Source organism: Ceratotherium simum, chromosome X (genome assembly GCF_057802395.1).
Source record: "Ceratotherium simum simum isolate JZ-2026a chromosome X, ASM5780239v1, whole genome shotgun sequence".
NCBI classification, from domain to species: domain Eukaryota; kingdom Metazoa; phylum Chordata; class Mammalia; order Perissodactyla; family Rhinocerotidae; genus Ceratotherium; species Ceratotherium simum.
The window spans coordinates 94,488,559-94,503,291 of record NC_141940.1 but is presented as its reverse complement, the minus strand read 5'-3'; the positions used below and the strand labels follow the sequence as shown (position 1 = coordinate 94,503,291).

General features: G+C 37.5%; 1 long non-coding RNA gene across 1 annotated transcript in view; it reads right to left on the bottom strand.

Annotated features, from left to right (window-relative positions):
* Positions 1-1,153: 1,153 nt before the first annotated feature.
* Positions 1,154-14,733, bottom strand: part of LOC147911946 (uncharacterized) — a 198,472-nt gene continuing 184,892 nt past the window's right edge. Inside the window, exons 2-3 of the long non-coding RNA XR_015550680.1 lie at positions 4,362-4,446; positions 1,154-1,581 (exon numbers count right to left, since the gene is read on the bottom strand). This is a non-coding gene — a long non-coding RNA (uncharacterized LOC147911946). The remainder of the gene's footprint in view (positions 1,582-4,361; positions 4,447-14,733) is intronic.

Sequence of the window (14,733 nt, the reverse complement as noted above, 5' to 3'; positions counted from 1 at the left end):
AAAATATTCTTTTCTTCACCTGCAGGCCTCTACTCTCACAGTTTTAAAACTCCCTTATATATAACTTTAGTCCATTTATTTATTCATTCATTCTCTGAGATGGTATGCAGCACTAACTATATGTCAGATATTGTGAAAGGATAAAGGATTCCTAAATGACTCAGAAGAAATATTAAAGAAGAAAAATACACGTGAGCAGGTGGTAGGAAATGCAGGCCAGGGGACAGGAGACGGGAGGATGGAAGGATGAAAGTGGGCACAACAGGAAAAAGGGTAAGCATCTTTGGAGATCTCCAACAGAAAGGGGTTCTGAAATCTGAAAAGAAGATGCATAGGCAACAGCAAATGTGAGTGACCCAGTAGCCATCCAAATGGACTGTGAACTTCCTGTGGTTGAGGATTATGTCCTCTTTGTTCGCCTCTGATCAACCTATGTCTGGTATAGAATTTTATACATAGTAAACATTCAATAAATATTAGTTCAACAAAGGAATGAATGAGGAAGTGACACCTCTCTTCTGAAGAATACAGAAATATTTATGTACCATCTGATATGGCATACAGTATGCCACTACCTTCCTACAGAACCTTTCAAGACTTATCAAAACCACGGGCTGCTACCCAAACAAGAAAGTGAAAAGGAATGGAAACATCCCTGAACCCCAGGTCCTTTACTTTTCCCCCCCAGAAGATTGATTTAAAAGTCCTTAGAGAAATTCTTCAATTTCTTCCAAGTTAAGTGGGTAAAAGTTGAAGATTATGATTTTCAAAAAGAAAACTGTCATAGCCCATTGTTTTCCATCTTTAAGTATTTAGAAGACTATTATGAAAAAATTGGAATGTACGGTAGGTGTTAATACACATGGGATTGGAGCTTTGGAGAAACCTCAGGGCTTAATATTGACACTTGGGAGTTTCCACCATGAGAGTGGTTCCAGAAGCCAGAAAAGAGGCTGTTCAGGGCATTTGTGATACAGGTCACTCTCCTGCCAGTCAAAAGGCACTTATCTCCTTTTGCTCTGTGTCTGGGTAAAAGTCACCAGATCAAAAGTAAAGAAAATCTCTTTCTAGAGAATTTTCAACTGGACCATATCATCAAATGGATGTAAGCTAGAGAAGCACATCATTAGACATAAAGTGTAAGTTTGTCATGTTATAGAAATGCAGATTCAGGGAATGCAGTTGAGGTTTCACACTCTGATGTGTTTATTTTTAGGTGACTATAATTTTATGAAAAAAAGATTATGTTAAAAGAAAAAAATACATCCTAAACACTTCTTGATTTTTCCATCTCTTTCTCTTTTTGGTATATTTTCAAGATTTTCTTGACTTTATCTTCCACCTTCTACTTTTTTTTTTTAATTTTCAGCAATCATTTTATTCATTCATTTCATAAAGCTTTTTCTTGTTCTTTATTCTTTTTCACAATCTCCTTTGCCTGTTTTATCAATAAAATAACATTATCAATCTTTTTTAATACTAAATGCTTTTGTTTTCCAATTTTTCTCTTTTCTCTGAGGTTTTCTTATTGTGCATTTATCCTGATATCTCTGCTTCATGATGGATGCTCTTCTTAAATACCTAGTGATGTGTGGTAAAGAGAGGCAAAAGAAAAAAAATAATGAAAGCAGATTTTGAGACTTAGGAACATTAGATTGTAGAGTAGAGGGTTAATTTTTAATTTTTCCCAAAAATAATTCCAGTTCACAGTCATTGCTGGTCACTGGCTTGTGAGAAGCTGGAAGCAGAGGGATTTTATCTGGAATGAAGGACTTCCAATTCTGTATCTTTACTTCCTTTCACCAGTTCTATTAATGCCTCATTTACTAATGATTGTTAGATAATTGCACTATTTTAAAAATAGTCTTGCTTGCTAAAGAGGGATTAAAAGTGTTTTGACAGTAATGTTAACTAATTTTGCTGAGATAGTCCACCTTTTAGTAGCACGGCAAATAAATCTGTGTTAGTAGTGCCAGCTGCCTTTTTCCTATGTTACAAAACTGAATCATCAGTTTTGAATAATAAAACTTTAAATAATTTATTATTTAAATAAGTCCATTCATATTGAATATGTAAAACCAAATACCTTCATGTTTCCTCTTCACATTTGCTCCCTAGTTATACCGCTGTCCCATACAGTTGTTCATTGTAACTACTGCTTTCTCTAAAATGGAGACCTGACATTCTCTCAAGTCATCCATGAAAGGATGCTTCTGTGGGAGTATAGACTTTTTGTGACCCTAGAGTCCTATGAGAAGAGATGGGGCTTGGGGATCCCTGGGCACTGACTCTGCTCCCTCCCATGAGGATGAGCATGTGGCCTTATGGGTGCTGAGTTTGTTTCAAAAACTGAGTTTTTGATCAGCATTTCAGAAGAATAAAGGGCATACTCAAACTGGGCAATTTGAGGAGAGTTTAATAAAGGGAATATTTACAAATATATGGACACAGGGGATACGAAAATCAACAAAGAAAAGTGTAGTTCTCGATATCTGGCAATAGTGAGACCCATAACCACCCTTTGGCCTGAAAGGGCAAGAGGAGGCCACAGTTGTTCTAACTCAGAGAGGGGATCTATATGAAGAGGGCCACCCAACAGAAGCTGTGGCCTTCAGTAGAGATAAGCAGTCAACCCATGGTGATCTTGTAGAAATAAAATATCTCAGCCTCATTCTTCTCTAATTTTCTCATCTCAGCCAGTGTCTCCCATTGACTGTACCTAACCAGAAGCCAGAGAGCAATGGAGCCCACTGATACAGTTCATACAAGCCAGTTTCCTGGGGCACAGAGCAGGTGGAGAAGGTCAGAGTGGGTCAAGGTCAGACAATGGAGTAAAAACAGCACATCATGAAAACCTCATGTTTGTAAAAAAAATTCCTTAAATGGAATAATTGATATAAGTACTTCTGGAATGGTAAGCTAAGTACATAAATTCAGAAGAATATGTATATACCATATGTATATATGGTACATACATGGTACAGATATGTACATGGTACCATATGCATGGTACATGCATGGTACACACATATACCATATATACATATGTATACATGGTACATACATGGTACAAATTTACCTTATGTACGTATAAAGGACAAAGTACACTTGACCTTTAGCCATAGAAATAGATATCATTTAATTTTGCTGAAGGTTATTCTATATGAAATATTGGTGGAGTATAATTCACTTGATTACTGTTGACTCTAGTATTTAATTTCCATAATTAATATCCATAATAATTAATAATGTTAATAAAATTATTCTAAGTATCTTTGAATGGAAAGGGAATCCTGGATAGTGACCAGATGAGGGCAGGAGAGACAGCTGAGAAAGAAGGAAGCTGATAAGGAAAGGGAAAGCATTTGAAGTGAAATGCTGCATTTCTATCACTATGAAGTAAATCCTGACATGGGTGCATTACCTTGGAGTAAGGGCTACTAGCCAGAGACAGATCTAGGATCTATAGGGCCTGAAGATTATTGTGCTCTTATTCCATTACAACCTTTGGCCCTGCCCTGGCATAGTGATGCTGGGTTAGTTGGCATAATGGGTAGCAGGAGTATTTCTGGAAGCCATTCTTACCCTTGAAAGGCTAACATTACCTTAACTCTACACAAAAGTGACTGTCTCCCACATAAATATACTTCACTAACTCTACATTAAAATTAAGCCCAACTCAAATTCCCTCCAACAGAATCCCCAAATATGTCTGTGGCCACTCCATTGCTACCTGACATGAGTAGAAATGTGACAGAAGGAAAGTTGTCATAAAAGGAGTCAGTGGTCTTAACCAACTATGGTTAACATATTTTATTTTGCAATTTTTATGTAAATACATGATGTGACTACATTGCTCAGGCCTCTGCTATGGCCTTGGAAGGGAACTGCATAAACTTTATTAGCTTCTTGATAAATCCACATTTAGGTAATTGAAATGAACTGAACAGTGCCTCACCCTCTTCCCATGGAGGTAACAAGACAAGGATCCAAGGCCAAGTTAGTTCTGCTGCTTTTCCCATAGAATGAGGGTAGAATCTGGAAATTTAAGTTTTCAGTTCTTCCCATTTATCACTCAGCCTAGCTTGGGTTAGGGAGTTGGGGGAATGCTTGTAGATAATGGCTATGATAACTTTCTCTTGTATTCATTCATTCAACAGGTATTTGCTGATTGTCCATTATGTGCCAGGCACTATTTGAGATGAGAGATGATAGGGATAAAATGGTAGATAAAGCAGATGCAGTCTCTGTCTTCAGTGATCTTAAAGTCTAACGGAGGACAGGCAACTTACCATTCCATCTTTATGTAAAACAAGTATGTGAAAAGTCATAGAATAACTCATCTACCATCCTGTCCATACCTTGGCACAGAACACTGGTGATCCCTGAGACATAGGCCTCCAAAGTCCCATCCACAGCCTTGGTATCTCTTTTCTCTCCTTGTCCCTGAAAAATAAGAGAAAAGGAAGGCAAGAATTTCAAGGAGTGGAGAATGAAAAAACTGAGAAATCAACTCACTTCCAAATCTTTGCTCTTTCTTTTAGAATGCCCAGTCTTATGCTCCGTTGGATTGCGGACAACATAGAGGAGGTAGGGTCTCCAACACCCAACCAATCATCAGTGATGAATGATAGGAGACTAGGTACCATGTGAGACTTCCTCTCTTTTAGACTTTCATATCATTCCTATCACAATGGCTGCAAAGCATTTGTAGGCAATGTAAAGGCTCTCATTATTAAATGGAGAGAAAGACGAAGGCTTTATGATCACCCTTGCCTCAGACTTTCAGAAAGCCATCTAATTTCTTAGCATCTCAGGTGCATACCAGTCAAATAAGGTCAACTACACAAATTCCTTACTTATCTCATCGGACTACAAACTGCTGCAAGAATTACAGCTGTGAATTAATGGGATTTTCAGAGGGTTTTCTATGGTTGGGGAAAGTTAAGCAGAACTCCATGGGTCCTAAAGAAAGGATGAGCAAACAAAGTTGTACATAATTAAAAAGGAATGAATTAAAAAGGAAATATTTGGGCAGAAAGAGATTTTAATCAATATTGAATATGGAATCAATATTAACATCAACACTCTCACTGATCAAGCCACACATGCTTTCCTCTCATGGGTCTTTGACAACTTCATCATTTTCTGTCTTCAGATATACCTTCCCAGGAATGTTGGTGTTCTGGAAATGGTGATGGGAATTCCACTGTTAGGTAAAAACTGCAGTGATGTCATAAATATGCAAGTGACTGATTGTGTCTGCCAAGCATCTTCAGTTTCTTAAAGTCTGTTAAGCTCTCTCTAGGCCAAAACCTGTATGATCTTTAGAAGCATTGAAGCATGGGAAAAGAACGCTAAGTTTGAATCCTGGCTCTGTAACTTTCTGGGTATATGTGGCCTCAGACAAGTTACTTGACATCTGTTTTTTTTTTCCCCCAAAGCCCCAGTAGATAGTTGTATGTCATAGTTGCACATCCTTCTAGTTGCTGTATGTGGGACGTGGCCTCAGCATGGCGGGAGAAGCAGTGCGTTGGTGCGCGCCAGGGATCCGAACCCTGGGCCGCCAGTAGCAGAGCGCGCACACTTAACCGCTAAGCCACGGGGCCGGCCCCTACTTGACACCTTTGAACTTCAATTTTCCTAACCTATGAAGTAAGGATAATAATAGCTCTTGTTGCAGGATTGTTTTTATAATTTAAAAAATTTTTATACTCACACAAAGCATGTACCAAAAAGTAGGTGCTCAATGAATGGTTTGTAGATATTATTAACCATAAATTTCAGCACAGTAATAAGCTATTTTTTTTATCACTTGTTCTTTCTAATGTTTAAACTTTGGGCTAAGAAAGACTTTCTCACAAGATTATTATGATTTGTAAACATGGGCCAACTTCTCTATAGCAATGATTTTGCTGGGAAGTAAGCAAGGTCATAAATCAATAATGACTCTTGCAACCTCAGGGCTTATTGATCTTGCTGTTTATCTTCTGTAATGTTCCTGGAAAACCCAATTATTTTGGGAAGTTACCCAAACTAGTTTACCCATTATTCTATATTAGTGTTATTAGTAACAAGTTATGAAAGCATTTGATTGATTTTCTTGGAAAAACAATCCCTTTATAGTACAATAGAGATATTACTTTATCCAATAAACTTCTTAGCATAGCATTACATTTTCTAAAAAGAACAAATTGGGATAAACAGCTAGAGATTCTTTTCAATGCATGGGCTTATGATAAATTTCACTTTTCTGGGCACCACGGTTGAGAGTTAAAGAGCGCTTTAGCTAGAAAAACTCTAGGCATACATGGGCCAAGCTCACCATATGAGGCTGGCCATTGGCAATGTTTTGAAGCAGAAGTATCTTTTAATACATCTGGTGTTGTTCCCCAATACTCAGTATAATTTTTGGTCTGGAGTAAATGCCCAATAAATATTTGTTGAATGAATGAGTAAATGAATGAATGAAAGCATGAACAAATAAAATCATAAATGCATAAAGAGCTACCCACTATAAATGCTTATGAGGGTGATTCTACTTCCCTTCCCAGTGCAAATGTTTTCTTGGATTTATAGACATGTTTAAAGGCCTATGTCTATAACACTGCACTCTCTTTATTGGCAAATTCAACTGCCTCTCTGTTCCTTTTCTCAATTTAATCCATCTAATTGACAAGCGGTAGTGTCTATGAGATATAAAACTTTCTTTTGTGATTTTAAGGTAGCTTTAATTTGAGCCTAATATTTGGAAGGCCAAAGGGAGCTATTTATTAAAACAAAATGGGGTATGAAGGAGGGTAGTTGTTCCCCAAACTGGTCTGATATAAGAATCATCTGATGTACATATTAAAAAGGCAATTTCCTAGCCATCATCTGAGACTCTCCAAAGGCAGTAAACCAAATGCGTCTTATGACCAGGCTGCTTGGGCATAGACTGGAACAGGGGATGACTGCCATTTTACTTATCAAAAGACTGATGAGGCTTACTTGAGGTAACAATCTCCCTTAGCTTCTTTTTTCCCCTATTTAATATAGAGTATCAATATCTCTCCAGATCATATCAAAGCATTTCTATGAGAATCATAAGATGTTTAACTTTCAAACCTTTATTTTTTATGTAAACTTTTGAAATCTATCCTAAAGACACTAAAAAATCCACTAAGATTCCAATGCTTCTACTAACAAGGCACTAATTCACAGTTTCACAAATACTTTTTAGCAACCCTTCCATGCGACCTTTCCAAAACCACTGTGACCAACCCACACTAGCCAGGCGCTCCCAATCTGCCTTGTCTGTTACTATTTTCCTGGAAATGAGCTACCATACTTGTGCAATTAAGAAATACTGACTCTGTGAGCCAGCCCTGATGGCCTAGTGGTTAAAGTTCAGTGCTCTCTCCGCTTTAGCAGCCCGAGTTCATTTCTTGTCCATGGAACCACACCACCCGTCTGTTAGTTTCCATGTTGTAGTGGCAGCACACATAGAAGAACTAGAAGGACTTACAACTAGGATAGACAACCATGCACAGGGACTTTGGGGAGTAAAGAAAAAGAGGAAGATTGGCAACAGATGTTAGCTCAGGGTGAATCTTTCCCTGGAAAAAAAAAGAAAAAGAAATATTCACTCTAGAAATGAAAAATAGAACTACCATATGATCCAGCAATCCCATTTCTGGGTATATATCCTAAAGAAACAAAACTATCATCTCGAAGAGATAATTGTAATCTCATTTTCTTTGCAGCACTATTCACAATAGCCAGGGTATGGAAACAACCAAAGTGTCTGTCAACAGGTGAATGGATCAAGAAAACTTGGTATATACATACAATGGAATATCATTCAGCCTTAAAAAGAAAGGCAATCCTGTCATTTGCAGCAAGATGGATGAACCCAGAAGGCATTATGCTAAGTGAAATAAGCCAGACAGGGAAAGACAAATACTGTATGATATTACTTACATGTGAAATCTAAAAAAAAAAAAGTAGAACTCATAGAAACAGAGTAGAATGGTGGTTGCCAGTGCAGGGGGGTGGGGGAAATAGGGAGAGATTGATAAAAGGGTATGAACTTTCAGTTATAAGATGAATAAGGTCTGAGGATCTAATGTATAACCTGGTGACTAGAGTTGATAATATTGTGATATACAATCGAAATTTGCTAGGAGAGTAGAACTTAAGTGTTCTCATCAAAAAGAAAACAAAAAAGTAAGTATGTGATGTGATGAATGTGTTAACAAGATGAGGAGGATCCTTTCACAATATATACGTATATCATCAAAAAGAAAACAAAAAAGTAAGTATGTGAGGTGATGAATGTGTTAATTAACTAGATGAGGAGAATCCTTTCACAATATATACGTATATCAAGTAAAAAAAGAAAAATTCAAATGTGGTAAAAATGTATGTCTTTGCTTTAAAGGAAAAGAAGAATCAAGTCTACTACTCAGTTGCTATTAGGCATTAATCATTTGGCTTAGGCTTATTTTCTTGGCTAGACTAACATCATGTCTTTAACAAATGCTCCTACAGTTATAGTGAGAATAAAATAAAAATAACAATAACTGTTGTCAATATATGAATAAGTATTGTAATATTAATAACCTTTTCAACTCAATATGTATCTGGGCATTTTTGCTAGAGGTAGGAATTTGCATTAATAGAATAAGACTTTTGTAAAGTAAAGAAAATGAATGGAATATTAATCTAGCCAAGAAAATATACTTGGCCCCCTCATGGTTATTGCCTATTAGGAACCAGGTACTAAGAAAGATTTTCCCTTTCTTTTAATAATAAAAAATATTATTAATAAAAATATTATGGGAAAAGCCTTGAGCTAAGTGTTTTACATGCTTTATTTTTTTTAAACCTCATGACAATCTTCTAGAGTATGACTATTATCATCATTTTCCAAAGGAGTACACCGAGCCTCAGAAAAGTTATAATTTGCCAGAAGTCCTACAGCTAGTAAGTGGCAAAGTCAGAATATGTATTCATGTCCATCTAACTCAAGAGCCAAATTCTTAATCACTATCATTTATTGATTCTTAACCAAAAACAAATAGAAATTTAATAGTTAATATTTCTACTTTTTCTTTTTCTTTGTGAGGAAGATCAGCCCTGAGCTAACATCCATGCTAATCTTCCTCTTTTTGAGGAAGACCGGCTCTGAGCTAACATCCACTGCCAATCCTCCTTTTTTTTTTCCCCAAAGCCCCAGTAGATAGTTGTATGTCATAGTTGCACATCCTTCTAGGTGCTGTATGTGGGACGTGGCCTCAGCATGGCCGGAGAAGCAGTGTGTCGGTGCGTGCCCGGGATCCGAACCCTGGCCACCAGTAGTGGAGCACGTGCACTTAATGGCTAAGCCACTGGGCCAGCCCTCTATTTTTTTTTTTTGCTGAGTAAGACTTGCCCTGAGCTGACATCTTTTGCAAATCTTCCTCCTTTTTTTTTGCTTGATGAAGATTAACCCTGAGCTGACATCTGTGCCAATCTTCCTCCACTTTGTATGTGGGTCGCTGCCACAGCATGGCTGACGAGTGGTGTAGGTCCGTGATGGGGATCTGAACCTGCAAACCCGGGCTGCCAAAGTGGAGTGTGCTGACCTTAACCACTACGCCAGAGGCCAAACCCTCATATTTCTATTTTTCAAAGTAATATATCTTAATTGATTTATACCTTCTGCCTGATTTTTTTTAGAAACTCAAGAAATCAGGAAAAGTACGACTAGCAATTGCTTTAGCCTAAAACCTTTTCTTTATTTAAACATCCCTTGCTAACTTTTATTCTAAATGGACAAGTATGTGTGTGTGTGTGTGTGTGTGTGTGTGTGAGAGAGAGAGAAAGAGAGACAGAGAGAATATGTACTCATAGTGATATGAAAGTCACAAAATCGAATTGTGAAATCTGTTATCTTTGTTCTGAAGCCTTTCTTCTGGGTCTTTCCAGCTTCAATATCTTTCCCAGGAGCTGCTATGCACTAGTAGGTAGTGAATGATCCTGAGTTTGTGCTCAAATTTCACTGAGCAACCTTCTCAAGAGATCACAAGATTCCTTTATCAGGGTTTACATATCAATGTTGATACACGTTGGGTTCTCTAGAAGCAGAAATTGAGATAGAATTTGGCATGAGAGGTACTTCTTAGAAAAAGGAAAGAAGCAGGATTAGGCAGAGGGGGAAGTTGAACAGCAAAAGGCCTGACAAAACCTGCGGGGAACTAGAGGGGGCTGTGGTGACCATAGTGCCCATCAGAGTTGTCCTCCACTTAGGATTGCCAGATTTAGCAAATAAAAACACAGGACAACCAGTTAAATTTGAATTTCAGATAAACAACAAACAACTTTTTATTTTATTTTTTATTTACTTTTTATTTTATTTTTCCCCCCAAAGCCCCAGTAGATAGTTGTATGTCATAGTTGCATATCCTTCTAGTTGCTGTATGTGGGACTCAGCCTCAGCATGGCTGGAGAAGCGGTACGTTGGTGCGCGCCCGGGATCCGAACCTGAGCCGCCAGCAGCGGAGTGCGCGCACTTAACCGCTAAGCCATGGGGCCGGCCCGACAAACAACTTTTTAGTATAAATATGTCTCATGCAATATTTGTCCCATGCAATGTCTCGTCTGGCAACCCTACACCCATTGGACCAAAACATCTGGGTCTTTATACCTCAGGTTTGGTCAGTCCTTAACTGTGGGCCAGCCCAGGAACGGTATGAACTTGGGAAAGGTGGCTCTCTGCAGCAGAACCTACTCAGGCAATCCTCTCTTGAGCAGACTCTGAAGGAGCTGAGAGCTGGGGCAGCAAATTCTTCTTTGAAGGGAGATCTTGGAGCCATATATCCATGTTCCCCAAAAATTCATAGCCAAGGGAAATCTCGGCATAACTTAAAGCTCCAGAACAAGGGTTTTGACAAAGAAACTCGAGCAGCTCCAGACTTGGCTGCTTAGTGATGGACTCACAGTGGTACTGCAAATAAATAACCTAACGAGAAAGCTCTTTTTGGTCAACCATGCAAGCAGTGGGATGAGCACATATCCATGAGGAAAATATGACAACCTGAGGAGTTCAGAGCAGGACCAGCTTTATGAGTGTGTGACTATTGCAGTCACACAGGGCCCCATGCTCAGAAGGGCCTTGCACTTGGTTTAATGATCTGCAGTTGCTGTTTTGAAATTCTTAACGTTGTCTTTGATCTTTTATTTTGGTAGTGAAGTCTGATGGGACACTGGAACATGCCTGTGAGCAGAGGAGATGTACACACAATATGTGTCTGTCATTCCTTGTGTCCCCATTCAGGAATAGTGTTCAAGATACCCCATGAGCACAGAATTCCAGTGGACCCACTTTGTTTGGAATTTAGCGAGACTCAAAGTGAATGCAAGGTAAGTAGGCTATATCTATGACTGATAAGCAGGGGCACTGACAGCCCCAAGAGGCCATGTTTCCTATTTGAATTAGAACTTTCTTTGAATGGAGAAAGAAACACAAATGACCAAGGAACTGCACCATATCCTTTCTTACTCACATTATTTCCCTGTATTAGCCAATCGCTTATGCTGAAAATGATGACACAGAAGAAAAGGGAAAGGTGGGGCAACCCATAGTTATTTTTCCTTTCCTCTCAGATCTTCCTAACTCATCAGTAAGCTGAAAGTGGAATGTTGGTAGAATGTATGTGTATCAAGAAGTGAAATGAAAACAGTTGAGTTAGTTTTTACAGTGTTTCCACTGTTCTGGTAAGAATGAAATACATATGCATGTATGAGCTATGAAATACAAATTGAGTGATTTCAGTGATTCTACATATGAGTTAAATGCTCATATTTGCATTTAAAACTAGCATTGTCCAATATAAACATGAACAGTAAAATTTATGCTAATAGTTTCAAACTTTAATTTTTCTTTGCTTTGCTTAGAATGACATTAAATGGCTGATTAAAAAAAAACATCATGGCAAGTCAAGAGAGAAACTGCAGAAGAAAGGAAAAAGCTTTATCTTTTAGTACAGGCACTTTTTCCTGCGTTTTGAACAGGAAACTCTGCATTTTCATTTTGCACTGGGGCCCATAAATTATGCAGCCGGCTTTAGGTCAGAGGAATGAAATTAGCAAGCATAAATGGAGTGGAGTGGGACAGGACCCTGAAAATCAGTTTTAGGAGAAAACGCTGGTCTTCCAGGACCATGAGTGTCTGTGGTTGGACTTGCGCTACTTTTAACAATTTGTTTTTGTAACTTGTGACTTAACTTACCAGCATTGATTTTCTCTCCTTGTTCTGTTACCCATTTATCCAATATTTATTGAGAGTCTATTGTGGATACAGCAGTGTGCTAGGAAATATGAAGAAGGACAAAGTGGGCTTGGGCTATGGGGATGATAAGCGTCAGCTACCTTCAAGGAGCTTGCATTTGAATAATGGCACTTTTCCAATTATTTCTAGATTCTGATATGTATCTACATCACAGTACACATACACATATACAAACACACACTCACACCTGCCGTTCTCTTCCTCCTCTTTCAATAATGTTTTATTCCTCTTCTTCTTCCCAGATCCCCAATCATTTCTAGGATGGTGATGATGATGATGATGCTAATAATGACCATAATGATGGTAGTGAACATTATTCTGAGCACTTAACACATATTAATTCAGTAGTCCTATGAGATATGTACCATTTTGACCTCATTTTACAAATGAAGAAACTAAAGCACAGACAGGTTAAGTAATTTGCCCAAAATCAAATAGCTAGAAAGTGGATCAGCCAGGATTTGAGCCAAGGTAATCACCATTAAGCTGCACTATTGAATGTCCCCAAAGTTTTGGGCAATAGTAACTTTGAGCAGTGGTCTTCAAATTGACATATGTGTACTGTGGCAGAAGGAGGGTACTGAAAATTCCAGCAAAGTTTTAGGGGATTAATTTCTAGATCCTCAGCTTCACTGGGCTCTCTTTCCTGAAAGTGGTCTGCCTCTAGCAAACCTGTAATTGAGGCTGGTTTCCTTTCCTACCTCCCCTTTTACAATAGTCCTTTTCCCTTTTTACAAAAGAAAGGCCCTCATACTGAATCTTAATTTATGGTTCATTGCCCTGGGGTCTAACACAGTCCATTGTGCCAACCAAAGCGTAACTTAAAGTATTGGTAACAGTGTTAAGAAAGTCAATGACTTTTAAGACTGTGCAGCAATATCCTTTACAATTCAGGGATTTCTAATTCTTTGTTATCAATAAAAGTGGAGGAGGACTTAAACAGATTACCAGCTGATAGATTATTTAAAAAAATTTTTGATGATAGATCCCTATGTGAATTTTGTCATATAACTTAGGAGTTCTAAGAATCAGGTGGCAATTTCGTAACAAGGCTCCTTCTCTTCCTATCCTCTTATTTAAGTGACAAGGTTTTTTAGTATACAAGTAGAACAGAGGAAGTGAATTTATGTCACATTCTGTTTCATTCTAAGGATAAGTACTGTTCATTCAGGGATACATAAACTGATTGTGTAAAAATAATATTGTCTACCTTATTAAGAACAACATTTCTATTAAGATTATACTTTTATGTTTAATAATTATTTATCAAAACCTGTAATATATTTGTTGTTTCTGATCATTTTTCTAATAATAATTGTAATGACAGTTCAATCCTGAAGAAAATTTTAATATGAAATGCTATCTGATCAAAGGAAATTTTTAAAAATTAAATTTCAATTTAAACACATGTATTTATTGTGTAGAAGAAAAGAAGGTTGATTAGTAAAAGATTTTCAAGGAAAAAATATTTTATAGTAGGTAAAAATTCTGAGGGAGAAATGACGAGAAACATAAAGTCAAGAAGAAAAAGAAATAGTGTAAATTTTCTGACAGTTAAAGAAGAGCTTGTTCACGTAATTTTTAAAAAATTGATGACGGTGAGTAGCACTGTAGTAACAGACTCCACTGGGTACCTTTAAGAGTGATGTAATAGTTTGTTTAAAAATGTCAAAACTTAAAATATATCCTTTGCACATATTTGACATTATAAAGAAAAAATTTAAAGGTCAACTTAAAAATTTGTCAGAGTATTTAGTTTAAAAACCTTTTGAAGATACACTAACTTAAAAGTTTGAAGACCTCACTACCTGGAAGAATTGTCTTGTAACCTAAGCATATTATAGTCTATTCATCTCCATTGCACACTCCTTCAGCTCTTTTTAATGCCCAGAGCATCCTTTGAAGTTGATGAAAGCCCTGTGCCAAGAAGGAAGGAAGTATTAGAGAAAGAAGTGATAGAAACCCATCAATTGTAGCGTCTCCAGAGGGGATGTTTAAATGAGTAATCAATTTTATTCTTCTTTTCATCATGTTCAGGGAACTTTCGGCCTGCTTACTTATCCAATTTCAAAATTGCGTCTCTCATAATTGCTTTTGGGTCTGCATACAGCATTGATGAGTAAAAAAGGTATTTACCTTACAACTTCCCACTGGAATAGCCCCAGAAAAAAGGGAAAGGAGGGTAAGATTTTATAAGCGAGAAAATGAAACAGGACAATTGCCTTTACCTTGGAAATGGAAAGTGAGATGACTGACAGAGGCGTAAGCAAGATATAAAGAATGAGGAACCAAATCACTTCTGACCAGCTGTGTGCCTAAAGTTAGTTATTTAACCTCTCTGATACTTAGTTTCCTCAAATAAGAAAAAAATTAATACCTGTCTTAGAGTTCTGTCAGGTATGAATGAGATTAAGTGTAAG